Source organism: Engystomops pustulosus, chromosome 4 (genome assembly GCF_040894005.1).
Source record: "Engystomops pustulosus chromosome 4, aEngPut4.maternal, whole genome shotgun sequence".
NCBI classification, from domain to species: domain Eukaryota; kingdom Metazoa; phylum Chordata; class Amphibia; order Anura; family Leptodactylidae; genus Engystomops; species Engystomops pustulosus.
This window is the reverse complement of record NC_092414.1, coordinates 128,383,692-128,398,241: the sequence shown is the minus strand read 5'-3', so window position 1 is coordinate 128,398,241 and position 14,550 is coordinate 128,383,692. Positions and strand designations below refer to the sequence as shown.

Here is a 14,550-nt window from a genome sequence, read left to right as displayed (position 1 = left end):
TTCACCTCATACAGATGTGCTGCTCGCTGCAGAGGTGTGATTCTCAAAGGTTGCTTCAACTTAAAGCATGGGAAAACTTGTTTATCAGACCCCTGAAGTTAACAGCTTTTCTTTCCCCTTGTTTGCACTCAGGATTGACCTCTGTGGGTTGGACCTATAGCAGTACCCTGTTTTATCAGGACTCCTCAGTGATATAACAGGCAACCCTGTTATACTTCCCTCCCCAACACATTCTCCTCCCTCCTATGTTAAGCTTTCCTCAATTAATTTTTTTTTTTTTTTACTGGGCTTGCTTCCCAGAGCTTCTACTTACTGCAGATTCGAAGACTGTTAGACTGTCTTCTCTGACAGAGAGCACAATTGTATACTCAAAAGAGTTGGCCACTTTTCAATAAATCTGCATGTGTATGTACATGTGTTTTGCCTCCTGTGAGAGGTTCAGCCTTTCCCTGTTCTCCACATGCTGCACTCTGCATCTCCACACAACTTCTTGTTTCTTACTCCTTCAGTACATTGTCATGGCAGCCTCCAGTGTGGTTTTTTTCTCTCCATCTCACTGACCGACACAAGGAGGGGGGAGGGGGAAGAGCAGTCATTATCTCCTGATGCAAGCCCCTCCTATTAACAGAGTAGGATGTGTCTGCAGAGTGCACAGAAAGTCTGCACATGGCATTAAAGGAAGCATTAGGGATGATAAATCAATTGGTGAGCATTCAGGAAATATTAAGGCAATAAAAGCACATAGGCAATTTATTTAAAAGAAAATTGCCAACCCCTTTTAAAGGACATCTACCATCAGGTTGCAGAGAACCAATGACTTCTCTCTGCAATCTGAACAGACAGGACCAGGATCGTAGCCCCTGAAGACACAATGGGGGTCATTTACTAAGGGCCCGATTCGCGTTTTCCCGACGTGTTACCCGAATATTTCCGATTTGCGCCGATTGTACCTGAATTGCCCCGGGATTTTGGCGCACGCGATCGGATTGTGGCGCATCGGCGCCGGCATGCGCGCGACGGAAATCGGGGGGCGTGGCCGAACGAAAACCCGACTTATTCAGAAAAACTGCCGCATTTAAAAACCGAAAATGTGCCGCTTGGGAAGCGCTTACCTTCACCTGGTCCATCTCGGTGTATTCCGGCGCGTTCAGATGATTTTCAGCGCAGCAGCGCCACCTGGTGGACGGCGGAGGAACTACCTTCATAAATCCCGTCCGGACCCGAATCCTGTGCAGAGAACGCGCCGCTGGATCGCGAATGGGCCGGGTAAGTAAATCTGCCCCAATGAGCGTGTGAGTACTAATTGTCTACCATTAAGCAACCAGCTGGTTATCCCCTATCCTGTGGAAAAACTTGAGACAACAGCCTAAACTGCGTATTCCCACGAAGACAAGATTCTTAGATATGCTCAGGATATCAAAATAACATATTCTCTAATTCTAACCTGTCTCTATCAGTCCTGGAGTATACAACTTTGGTTGTCCTGGGATCCATCCGTAAGTCTTCTGACTATGGTTAAGATCAGATAAGATCAGGTCTTTACAGCATAGGAAGGCGTTAAAGCTGAGCTGAAGTGTCGTGTTTTATTTCCATCTCATCTCTGATCTCTTTTTGGCAGATACTAGTGAATGATTAGAAGTTAAATAAAAATGTAGCCAAACCTGTACCTGATTATCTAAGCACATTGTCAGCCCACAGCATCTCATTGCACAGAGGAATCATGAAGTGCTTAGAGAGTCCCCAACCAGAGAGAGTGATGGGAGCTAAAACAGCAATAAAACTGAGTAAAATTGTAAAGTAAGGGATTTTTAATTATCTTTATGTATTCACGGTGGCGGTCGGGTCGCGGTGCATGGAGAGGGCTCACGGACAAATGTGTCCATAAGACAAAATGGTTTCAATGAAAAATTACTGATGTGGGGGAAAAAAACTTCAAACTCCAAACGCTCTTGTACAAATGACCTAGAAATAATATCCAAGCAGTGGTTTCCTTGCATGGCCAATATAACATAGGTTCCCAATGTATTCGACACCTCATGTGATGTTGTAGAAAACCAAAAAAAATTATTATTAATTTATAAAATATAAAAAAAAAAGCGTATTGGGGATTTGACTGATGCAGTGTAAACCTCCAGTAATGTGGCTTCGACCTTAGCGTTAAGAGACTTGCCAGCCTGTGCGCTGCCCTGAAAACGCAGCACAGCTTGCCGTTTTTTGCGCAGTAAGCACATTGTTTTTAGTATAATACGATTTTTTGTTCTGTCTGGGCCTCGTATTACTGGTTGTTTAATGATACCATAATAATATAGTTCTCAAAATTGCTATCTTTGTATTAAGCCATGCCTTTACATTGGCATCAAAGCACTCACATAACCATATTGTGGGTTGGTGGCGCACAGGTTTGAGAAAGTGATCAGATGTTCAAAATAATGTCTTATTGTGTAAGGAATAAATGTCCTTTTAAAAGAAATCTACCATTATAATAAAGTATGCATAAACCAGGGACATTAACTCATAGATCCAGGCACTGTGATTACGGTAATCCTCTTATAATTGTTATCCATTCCCTCCTTTCTTCTAGAATCGACTTCTCAAATTATGCTAATGAACCAGAGCCCCTCCATTCTATAGCTTGGCAGGCTGTTACCCTGTGCAGGAGCATTTGTGTGGGGGAGGGGGAGACCCATTCATGCACAGTGTAACAGCATGTGTAGAGCATGGAGGGGCTCTGTTAAGGCCCCACCACTAGAGCAGCTTATTAGCAGGAATGAGTCCATGGATAACAAATACAAGATTACTACAATCACGGTGCCTGGATCTATGAGTAAGTGTCCTGGTTTATCATGATGGATTTTGGAGTTTTAAATTTCCTTTTCCTAAATCCTTTCCTACATCTGCTCTAAAATTGTAATACCTTGGACGACCCACTTAAGGTTTTAATGAAACTGAGGCAAATAAAATAAAGGTAGGAAGATGCTGTTTTGAGTCTTGTGTGACTCCTTGTACATGACTTCATGCATTTCCTGGATTATGGAATGGGGGTTCTTCCTGTCAAGAAAATGCAGAATGGTTTTTGTTTGTAACTAGAAACCTGCCTGATGTTGGTAATTTTCTGACGTGTAATGGACATTTTGTTTGGAAAGGCTCTTTCTGTTTGTGTGTACAAGTGTATGTATGCTTGGACCAGATTTCCTCATCTGAAGCACTCCTAATGCTTTTCCTCCATGACTAGCGCATTGGTAATTAGTCGTGACAAATCCAAAGGGGAATGGAGCATGGACATAATGGCTTCTGACCAGAGCACACCACGTTATTCAACTCAAGACGTCTCCGTGCCCTGAAAGGGAGAGAGATTCACATCTCATTTCCTGCACCCCCTTGGATTCCTAGCTATGAGAGTGGTATGGGGGATGTGGGGTAGGCCTTCAACTCAGCTGTGGCTACCTCAGCTTGCCTCTACACCACTAAAACTTAGGAGTTGTTTCTACATATTGATTCAACCCTGGAAGTGCAAGAGGAAACAAGAAGTCACTGGATGAAGTGCAAGACCTGTTCTTTGCTGTGATCCTTTCTTGCACAAATGACCGTATAAAGAATGTAGTAGCCAATTGGTGGAAAAGATTTTTCTTTAAATTGTGTTATTTAAAGCGGGTTATCCCACAACAGCCTAAATCCCCTAGTAATGTAGATATGATCAAGGTGTGACCCTTTCTCTTTCATGGACATTTTATTACCCTGCTGTACAGAAACTAAACAGTAAAGAAAGTGGGAGGAGCCAGGGAATTGTCCTGTCATGGCAGTTTCCTGCAAGTCCCTTAATGCCTTGCGTGTACCTCATTCTGATTTGCCCTGATTTATTCTTTCACATTGCTGCTGTTTTATTTTACTTATGATACAGCTCCAGCTCCTCTGTATCATAAGATTGTTGTATAGTTATCCCAAACTGTGAGGTAACCAGGAACATCCATTGGTATACTGTATGCTCTTTTTCTGTGTTTGTGTAGACTAGCATACTTCCCCTTACCAGTCAGAGTTGTGTGACACATGTATGGCTTATCCTCAGGGGCTACTACTTGATAGAAGTAGATGGAAGCTTTGACTGTTTTCTTTTAGGAAAATGCATTCTGTTTCTTATAATGCAGCATACCGGGCCTTCAGAGAGGCCTCTGTGTATCCCTATGCCAGTATAGATACAGATGAACATTGAGCTCTCCTGAGCTAGCCTGGCCACAACTTCTACCTCTATGCCCTGTGGTTAGTTCCCCTGCTGCCAGGCATTGAAGGCCTAAATAGGCCCTCCGTGGTTGTTGCTGGATAAGCCCTTATACTTTTTCAGGTTTAGTTATGTTCTTTAATGGCACCTTTAAAGGGTATTTAACTTTTGAGTAACCTTTTTTTAACACTTAGAAGGCAATGTTGCCATAGTTGTTTTGTATCTGGTCATAAATTTTCACCGGGATATACGTCCCCAGAACACGTGTGGGAAAAGGGCCTTTAATTGGACGAATAACTAGTATAGGGTAAGGCATTGGAAATGGCCGTATCCTCTTACATGCGCCTCGCTGTGAATGTTGCCCTCCCCCAGAGTAACCCATTGTGGCAGCCCTACTGTCGATCACCATTAGGATCACAGTGTGTGTGGTGGGATTTTGCCTTTTTTTTAAGGAAGTCTCGGGTCACCGTCCGCCCATGTCCTTCCATACTTCGACAATGTCTGTCTTATCGGCCCTATGTCTACCCAGTAAGGTGCCCTATGCAGGATTGTATCCTGACTTGTGTTACTGGGACTTCTTTCTCTCAGAGCCCCCTTCTCTCAGCTTGTTAGCCTGACACCTCTTTCTCTCTTACTGACCCCTAGAAAGATAGAGATTTAACTCTTCCTGCCCTGAGCTTGAATGTAAATGCATTATTCCTGTTGAGTGTTATTTATAGCTTGTAGCTACTTTCTGTTAGTGTTTTGCTTGGAGTGGATGAATGTGGACATAGAAAGTATAATATAATGCGGAAATCACAGAATAAGTTGGGCATTGTCTATATTCATTTAAGCTTTATGTAGAGATGTAATGTTGATTTGGTTGTACGGGATTAGAAAAACATGTCTTTCATCTCTGTCTGGATTTGTAGGTTAAATCTCTATGCAGACTTTATCTCTGGAAAAATTGCAGTGTAATGTATTACCATCATAGTGGATAGGATTTTTACAGGTGCACAAAATGGAACACATTTACTTATTACTTGAGTTCACTGTCCATTGTCCGTCTATAAAGCTGCATGTGGTGACACTTCCCGCTCAGGTCCGACAGAGTTTACCATCTTGGGGGATGCAACACAATTTCAAAGCTAAATACGATGCTCAGTCCAAATCAGTTGGACAGACCAATGGCACATCCCCCCCCCCCCCCCTAATTTGAAGCAGCTGTGCCAAGGGTCATGTGCGACACAATTGCAGCGCAGACACTTCTTAAATACATGTGCAAGACTTTTTAGCCATGAAGAACGTGCACACTCTGACAAAAGTGCAGCGCAAAGCCCTTGGTAAATGTGCCCCAATGTGTAACAAACAGATATACAATCCACAACACATCAATTGCTGTAAATCCTATAGCATTGTAAAATCTAGGCTGAAAACCCTTCAATCACCAGTCTGTATTCTACCGTGTCTGGGATCTCTACAGAATGTGGCTCATTTAGAAAGGGTTTTTGGTGCACGCGATCGGATTTTGGGCCTGCTTTCACGTGACACAAATGGGGGGACAGGCAGTCGGACGACGAGCGGGATTTAACAAAGCAATTTGTGTCGCAAGCCAAGCACTTACATGCATCGGGAGGAAGATGGTGAACTCCAGCAGACCTGAGCGGCTCATGCAGGAACTCGGGAACATGATCTTCATGAATCGCGGCAGATGTGGATTCCGGCGGACAACGCACCTTGGGGATCGAGCAGGAACATTTAAGTAAATTTGCCCCAATGCATGCAGACTGGTTGCTGCCATGGTAATGTCACATGACTATAGCTTGATGTGATGCCACACTTGGCATGTTCATTGTTAAAAAAAAAAAAAAAAACCTGCTTGATAATAAAGTGGCGGGCATCACTGAAATATACAAATTACTAGTCACCTCACATGAAGTAAGTTTTATACCGATTCTTCAAAAGATGAGCCCAATCACAATCCACAGAATGATTCGTCCATTGATGTCTATGGACTGATATAAAAAGAAGCAATTTAAGACGGATTGTTGACCTCAAGTACCAGGAGGGTGCTACTTTTAATATGATAGCTTACTTTAATCACTCCTCCATCCGCAATGTGTAGCTTTTCGCCAGTGCCAAAAGTGAGAAATAAATGTACAATGCATAATAAGATAGGAAAAAATGCAATAGCTTGTTTACCCATCCATAGAAGTATAGAAAGTTACATTGGCCCATTGTTAGAGAATGTAGTTAGTTTAGTTTTTTGTTTATTTTTCTATTTTATTAAATTTACTTGTCAATTTATTGTGAAACACAAAATATTCACGTTGACCACTAGATGTCAGCAAAACATGTATTACTCCCATCTATGATGGATCCATGTAATCTGCAAGAGCCAAATTGATGGAATGATTATTTCACAATAGAAATGGCCATCTCCAGTTTCTCCAGACTCTGAACTACACCACATGTATGCCAAAGGATTTTTCCAGATTTGGAGGGAAAACCTTTATTACTTAAAACACCTTGGTCTTGAGTTCCATAGCACAAGGTTTGTGGTGCCATTTAAAGGTAAGAAAATAAGAGTTCTCTCTACTATAGAATTGTGACCGCTAAATATATATTTGGGAATACAAACTGCCCATACAAATCCAATTCCTAACTAGATTTATTTTGCTGACTGTATGTTCTATAGCTCACAGAAGCACCTGGTGTCACTTTAAAAAATTTTTTCTGTTAACTAGAAACTGATGATGCTATCTATGCAGCCTTTCTATTAGAGGTACTTTTCAGCATTCTCCTTTGCTTGTAAAAAGGAGATTTAATATTCTACTTGAGGGTGCTGTTTGATGCAAATATTTGATAGTGTTTTGTGGGTACCCATCACCATTAAAGATTACTTTAACGTAAACAGTGTTGCTTGGCCCCATGCATCTGTGTGCAGTTGTATTTCCACTAGGTGGCAGTGTGGTCACACACATCCTTTATGAAGCCAGCGCTGGTTTAAATTAACATTTAAGGAATCTGTGTTCTCTAAGATTGAAAGCGCTGGGGGATTAATGACATGCTTGCAGTATGTATAGATGAAATGTATACATACACCAGGAATGGCAGTTCAGACAAATATTAATGGAACAGTTAGGCAGATTATTCTTTAGTGTTGTATCGTTGAGTAAATGTTTTCTCATTCTAAAGCAATTACTGGCGTTAAATTAAATGTGGGATCATAATGTAAAGAGATCTGTTACATATTCATCGGCAAGTTTGTTCCCGCAGTTTGTAATAACATTTCCTCTTAAAAAAAAAAATAAAAAAAAATAAAAAAAGAAAAAGTGAACAATTCTAGTGAGATATTAGCCTTTTGATCCAGTGGATATTTAGTTTTGTGTCCAGAATCCAAGGGTACATTCTGCATAGCATTTAGATTTACACCATGGCTACGTGCTACGGAATTTATTTAACTACAAGACATGTTATCTTGCTTCTTTTTTTTTTTTTTTTTTTTTTTTCCTTCAAGTACTTTATTTTAACTTAAAAAATGTTTTTTGTTTTTTCTGTAATTTTAGTTCTGCCCATGGAATATTTGCTGTCTATTTGTTTGCATACCAACCATCATAGAATATAAGCTGCCGTCCATATAGCGCTTTACTGTACACCTCGGTAACGTTGTTATATTGTTGTAGGGCACGTGATGCTGTGCTTCTTGCTTCATGTAGAATTTGCCCTCTGTAGTCGGCTTCTATAGACTTTGTTCAGCACAAACATAGACCACCTATAAAAGTCGGATCTGAGGGGTTAATTAGAGTGGTTTCCTCCCTCCTATATTTCAATTATTATCAACCCAATTATTACTTTTTTGGGAGGGGGTTTGTTTTCCATTTTTTTTTTAGTATGGTTTACATTGATTTTGTTTTTCTGTTTAATACATGATATAAATTGTAACTGCCAACCAAGGGTCAAAAGGGTCATGTCTGATCCAAATAGTGGTAAAGTAAAATGCTTTGACAAACCCCATTTATCATTCTAACATGAATGAACTGTACTTATAGAAAGCTGTCAAGAGCCCCTAGGCATGGAAAGTCGTCCCGGGCCCATTCTTGTGTCGTGACTGCTCGTAACTTTCCTTTTGTTGCGTATTTAATATAATAAACTGTTTCAACATTTTTTAATATATTTTTTTTTAAATATTGTATCAATAAATACACCATATATACAAGAAACTATCTGTGGTATAAAATAAGTGACCTAAATTTTCTTAAATATGAAATGTTATTCCTCTAGAAACTATTTTGCTTTCTATATAAAAATATTGACTATGTTTTTATGTTTCTATCTTCCCCTTGTTTTGTCATTTGTATTTTTGAAGCAAGGGTGGGTGTTTTTTTTTTTTTTTTTTTTGGGGGGGGGGGGTTCCCTGCCTGTAACATTTCTCCCAAAAATTGAGGACACATATTAAAATTTCAGAAAGTTTCATAGTCTATTTATTCTGGACAATTTTGTAGGTATTCAAATACACACATGATTGTTGTATGTTGTAGGCCAAATACTGAGATATTCTGCTTTGTTTATCCCTTCCTGGTATAAGTGTGACCTGTCTTGGATATCAGCAGTTATATAGTATAAAGCTGGCACACACAGGATCCATACAAAACTGGACTGAGCCTCTGGCAGTAACGCAGCCACTTTCTGGAATAGTTTCACAGCATAAAGCAGTATATTGATAAGGTCCCCTGTGCCACAGGTCATCCATACATTACTTCTAACGCTGTAAAGGAAAGCCGCAGCTGCTATACTGACGTGTGATGTATATGTAATACGGGATTGATCAGTGCTGGGAGCTGGCTCGGACCCCTGTAGTTACATGTACTGATATGTTACTCTGGGTATTCCCCCGTTAAGCACATCCCAATGTAACTTTTGTTTGAATTCTTTCTGAGAGAAACTCTGAGGGAGTCCAAGTGTTTCCTGATCTTCCCACAGAAAGGGAAGTGTTTGTTCAATTCAGTCTCTGAGCTTCATGATGGAAGGAAACAGGATGTTAACAAGTGAGGCTGGAGACCAATTTAGCCTAAAGTTGGAGTTTTAGCTAGAATATACTCCTTACTAGGCGGCCACCAAACTGCCAGAGACTGTGTATCTGATTTAGAGATGGGGCTGTTACACACGGAGCTTAGTTTAGAGTAAGCTCCACAGGAAAGGGGCACAATTCGGTTTTATTATTATAACTGGAATTTATAAACTTTTTTTTTCTTGGCATTACAGGCTGGTATAGACAGATCTTTCTGACCACTGTGACATCTGGTGAAGCTCTCTGTATGCTTTAGTCTAGTCCCAGGCTGCGATGATCACTTGTTGGGTGTCTGTGTGCTGTAATGGGACCAAGGATTATCAATACGACGTTATTACAATTGTGAAAATCCAGTTGTCACATGCTCAAAACAAATTTTGTCTGCCGCTACAATTATAAAATATACGAGTTCCAACATACAAATTCAACTAACCAGACTTGAACAAACCTAAAAAACCTATCTGGTCTGTATATAGTTTTTCTCCTTTTCCATGGAGTCACAAGACTAGATGCCCCAAAAAGCTCCGGTGCCACCATGGCTACTCTAGAGAACTCTAAAATAATATGCCCACATCTTCAAAAATCTTGTGAATTTTTATTGCTGCTTGTAGGAGGATAGTTGTCAGGACTCTACCTGATGTATATAATGCTACTGCAGAGAACAGTATGTACAGTATAAGCATATATGCCAACCATAGACTGTCACCAGACTTTCAAGGCTTGTACTGCTACTACAATGTCTGTGTTCTGCCATTTACTATTGCATTTCTTTCTTTTACAAGGATGCAGATGTTCTGATTTTATTACCTTTCTATGTGTATGTATTGAGATATTTACATAGTTATGGCTTGCTTTATGCAATTATGTCATTGCTATTTAAGCTTTTATATTTCTTTTAAATTGTGCCGTTGTATTTTGCTGCCTTTTGCAGGTCATAGGGAGCACATTCAGACAAAATAAAACATTTAAGGATAACAAGTTCAGATGAAACAATAGTAATGATGGGTTTGCTCGCAAAAGAGCTTACAATCTATGACTTAATTCAGATGACTGTCCTGTGCCTCGTCTAGATGGAATTTATAATCTCGTCAGTGTTTAGTGGAGGGCTGTGCTGTGGTCACCATAACATTGTGGGGTCTGCTTGTTGCCCCTTTAATGGGGACAATACATTTCAGGGATACTGCCACCCACTTTTACCCTGGCTGATCTGGAGACCCGATCTGACCACAGGCATACCATGAAATGCTAAGAATCGTCCATTAAAGCCTGTTGAGTATAACTCTGCTGTAACTGGAACTGCAGCGAAGTATTTCTCTGATGTATGTGGTAAGTGTTAAGGTCACCAGGTTGTCCTGTGTTTTTAGTTTTGCCTTACGAAGTTATGGACTGTTATGAAATTGATGAAAGGGAAGGCTGGTGTGAATAGGGCATCCCTTTAATCTAGTGTTTTCAGCAGATCTACTCACTTTTGATCAATCTTTTCACTGCCAGGGTTGAAGCAGTAACCCCTTGTGGGGCAGCGATATAACAGGGAGCAGTCGCCTCCAGCAGTGTGGGAGAAGTATAAAAATCATGGGAAGAAACGTTGCTAATACATTAATGAGTCTCTGTAGGGATCCCGAGTATTGCAGGTAGGGTAAAGTTTCTGCTACCGAGATCTCTTTAAGTGGGAATGGTCCGTGAAATGCATTAACAAGCCTGGCAGGGTTTTCCTTGGGCCACCAGCAGGCTTTTGTATGAGCCTCAGTGGAGGGGAGGTCTGCCTGCACACAGAAAATACTGCCATGTCTGTGCCCATAGACCTACATTCACATCCTGCTAGGTCTTGTTCATTTGTTACAGTATCATTCTATATAATATGATTATGATCATCCATCTAATATTTGCAGTGTATTGTATTTTGGTGTTCACTATAGTCCGGTAGCCACATTATTTAATGAGAATATCTAGTTGCGTTTTGTGAGTACTTTTATGACCTGCTTGTATTCCCAGATATACAATACTCTTGTTGTATTACTCTGTTATTTTATCCTTTGTGGGTTGAAGCGGGGGGCTGTAAAGGTTTTTCCTAGAGCAATGGAGACACATTAAAGTGTCCAGTCTGGGACGTCTCTCTTCTTGTGTGTGCTCTATTCCACCTGAAGCCATCGGATGTTCAATAATAATGCTCGTGGACTCCATGGCAGCCTTGTTGGTGCACAGAAATAAGAGGTTATGCTTGCAGATTGGAAAATGGTCATCCACAAAGGCAAACAGTCTCTAGGGGATTGTCTGGTGTTCTTGTCCTCTTTGACATTAGATTGTGATAACCTGTCATTATCTTGCACTTATGTTTTTTTTTTTACCTTTTTGTTTTTCTGCAACCATGCAAAGGTGTGACAATTGTTTTTGGAAGAAATCCAGCAATTTTTTTTTTTCTGTGGAGAAACCCTTTAACCGCTAAACCGCTTCTTATTGTGGACTAAGGAGTCCGGTGGGTGGTCCTTCTCGGTTATCTAAGGCCATCTCTTTATTACTCTCCTAAAACTAGAATAAGCACATTTTAAATAAAATACTGACATTTTCCCACCAAAAATCCATAAATATCTCCCCAGTTACTGCTGTAAAATACTGTGTGCAGGCTCACTATAAGGAGGGCCCGTGTGTCTCTTGGCATTTTTATATTCTAGATTATTTTTTTTTCATATTTCTATTTTCCTCACCTGATTTTGAATATTAATAGAGATGTGGGTGTAACCCCTTTCGGAGAGGTGTTGTGAGACAGTTTGGTTGCTTATGTTACTTTTAGCATATTGTTACATTGTGTAGGTACGTTGCTCCAGTGACCCCTGAGGCTGTGCACGTCAAGAGATTTTCATCTGATTTTATTCAGACCTTACATCCTAAAGCAACCTCTTGGCCCTACTACCAGCCAGTACATGCCCACTCCAAGAAATGTTGTTCCCCTTTTAATTAAAGGGCCGAGGGCTTCTTTTTTATTAAAAAATGCTGCTGAAAGAAGCGCACCTACCATTATTACTACTGATGCTTCACATCACCAGGGTCCTGGGATTTACATGTAAGTAGAGCCAATGTCTACATGGAGTTTGGATGTCTGTGTGTTTGTATTTTCTCGAGCACTGGACAAGTGTGGGTGATCCGGGTATGAATATTGCAATGTGCGTGACCTCTGTACAGTTTTGCAATATGTTTCTGTTAACGAATAAGATTCCTAGGATAAGTATAATGTGCAGATAACGTTTACTGCAGACCCATAGTAGTCTACCGTTGCAATGTATAGATCTCCATACTATACGTACCTGAATATTGCTTGGCACACACAAGTTATTGACATGTGGACATTTAACAAGGCAGCGACTGTAGTGCTCCAGTATTTCTGCTGTTCTCTTGTATTCTAATGATCATAAACAAGATGGAATAGAATGAACAGTTTCTTGAAACTAGACGTAGAAATATGTAAGATACTTGAAATAGTTTTTCTCCTGAAAAAGGACTCTTTCCTCCTGTATGGTGAGAGCTTGGTACCATATGCACAGTGGTTGCTGCATCCCATCTCTCCCTATGTAGTTCTTCCCTTTCCCTGGGTGGCCTGACCTCTGTCGTGCAGGTCAGTAACCTGTAGAGCTTCTGTCTGCAGACGGCCGCAACTCAGCCTCGGTTCGCCCTGAGGTCTAGTGTTTGCCACTTAGGAAGACTATTTGGACTGGCTGTATATACATATAAGCACTTGGCCATGTAACGTTTTCCTTGTACAAACATTTCTTTTCCTAATGGTTTGGCCTCTCTTTGCTATACAACACATCACCTTGGAACCATATTTAGTAGTTATGTAGAATGTACAGGCATCAGATATTCCCAGTCTCTTTCAGAAGTTTATCCCCTTAATATGACTTTGTGTCCGTCATGGCCTGTACACTAAGCATCTAGTCACCTTCCCTGAATACACCCAATTACCCCTCAGGGGTGCATGCGCTGATGACTCTTTAAATTTCGTTATAAAAACACAGAAATTAATTATCCCTTTAGAATAAGGGTCTTGCATCTGTTGGCAAACATTCAATTAACTTTTTAGTGTTTGCCACTTAATGTTGTGTTTGACCGGCCGACCATGGAGAACGACTCTCCTTTGAAACTCTGGCGGCAGCAGATGCACATAGAGCTGTTCCCTACACAGTCTTTCCCATGGCCCTGCATCTATTGGTAGCTTCAGGTCTGGAGAGTGATTTCCTACATTAACCCTTTGCTGTCTTTTTTCCTCCTTTTATAAAGTTTGCCCACGTGCTTGTAGAATTTAAGGACTAAGCAGCTGTTGCCCATTTTGTACATGTATTCCTATATGTAAGAGATGTTTGCTCAGCAATGATAGATCTTGTAGCGCCATCATATTTTGGCATGCTTTACAGATCATAGGGTACATACACAAACAAAATAAGGTCATAATAATGTTCAACGTGGTAGCTTCAAGGGGTTGATCAATTTTTTTAAAAAAAATGTACAGATTAAAGGGGTATTCCCATCTGGGCATTCACATTCCGTTTCATTAATCTGCCATATATAAGCATTTTTTCAATTGGATGTTATTAAAAAAAATGTACCTGGGTGAAGATGATTCCTCATAAATGTAGTCTTATGGTCCCTTAGAAACCAGACTGACTCCTTGGTTATGGCCACCTCTGCTGGAGTGATCGCACAAAGAAACAAAAGGTTTCTGAATATTAAATGTCTGAGGAGTTTCTACATGTCGCACATTTCGTCCTGTAGTAATGATCGCTGAATCCTGGTGGTCCTGCAGGACTCAATAGCGCATGTCTGGCCACCGCTGCCAAAATGTGACGTGGTCGTATCCGAGGAAGCTATCTCGTTTCTAAGGGACAACATTACTACATTTGTGAGAAATTATCTTCACACAGGAACATATTATTTTTTTTATTTTTTTTTTAACATCCAATTGAAGAAATGTTTACATATGGCAAATAAATTTCATTAAATGTAAATGCCCAGATGGGAATACCCATTTTAAGTTGGGACATTGAGCATCATAATTACATAATGCAAGGAGTCCATGCTTCCCTGCAAAGCAGGGGTGACTCGTGGGAATGATTACAGCAGGGAGGAAGACCCCTTGTTTCATAAATCACTAGGATGCTAGGAGTCCCATTCTGGGTTACTGTGGGTTCCGGGAAATCCGGCCAGCACATTGTCCGCCTGGTTATATTCTGCTGGCCTACTCCACTTGCCAATGGCTTACCTCTGCCATTACAGCAGACTCCACTATGGCTCATGGTCA

The 14,550-nt window shown here is 40.7% G+C and overlaps 1 protein-coding gene across 3 annotated transcripts in view; it reads left to right on the top strand.

The window, feature by feature from the left end:
• The window catches only part of TAF3 (TATA-box binding protein associated factor 3), a 60,662-nt gene that overhangs the window by 13,533 nt on the left and 32,579 nt on the right, over nt 1-14,550 (top strand). The gene's annotated exons all lie outside the window — the stretch shown is intronic.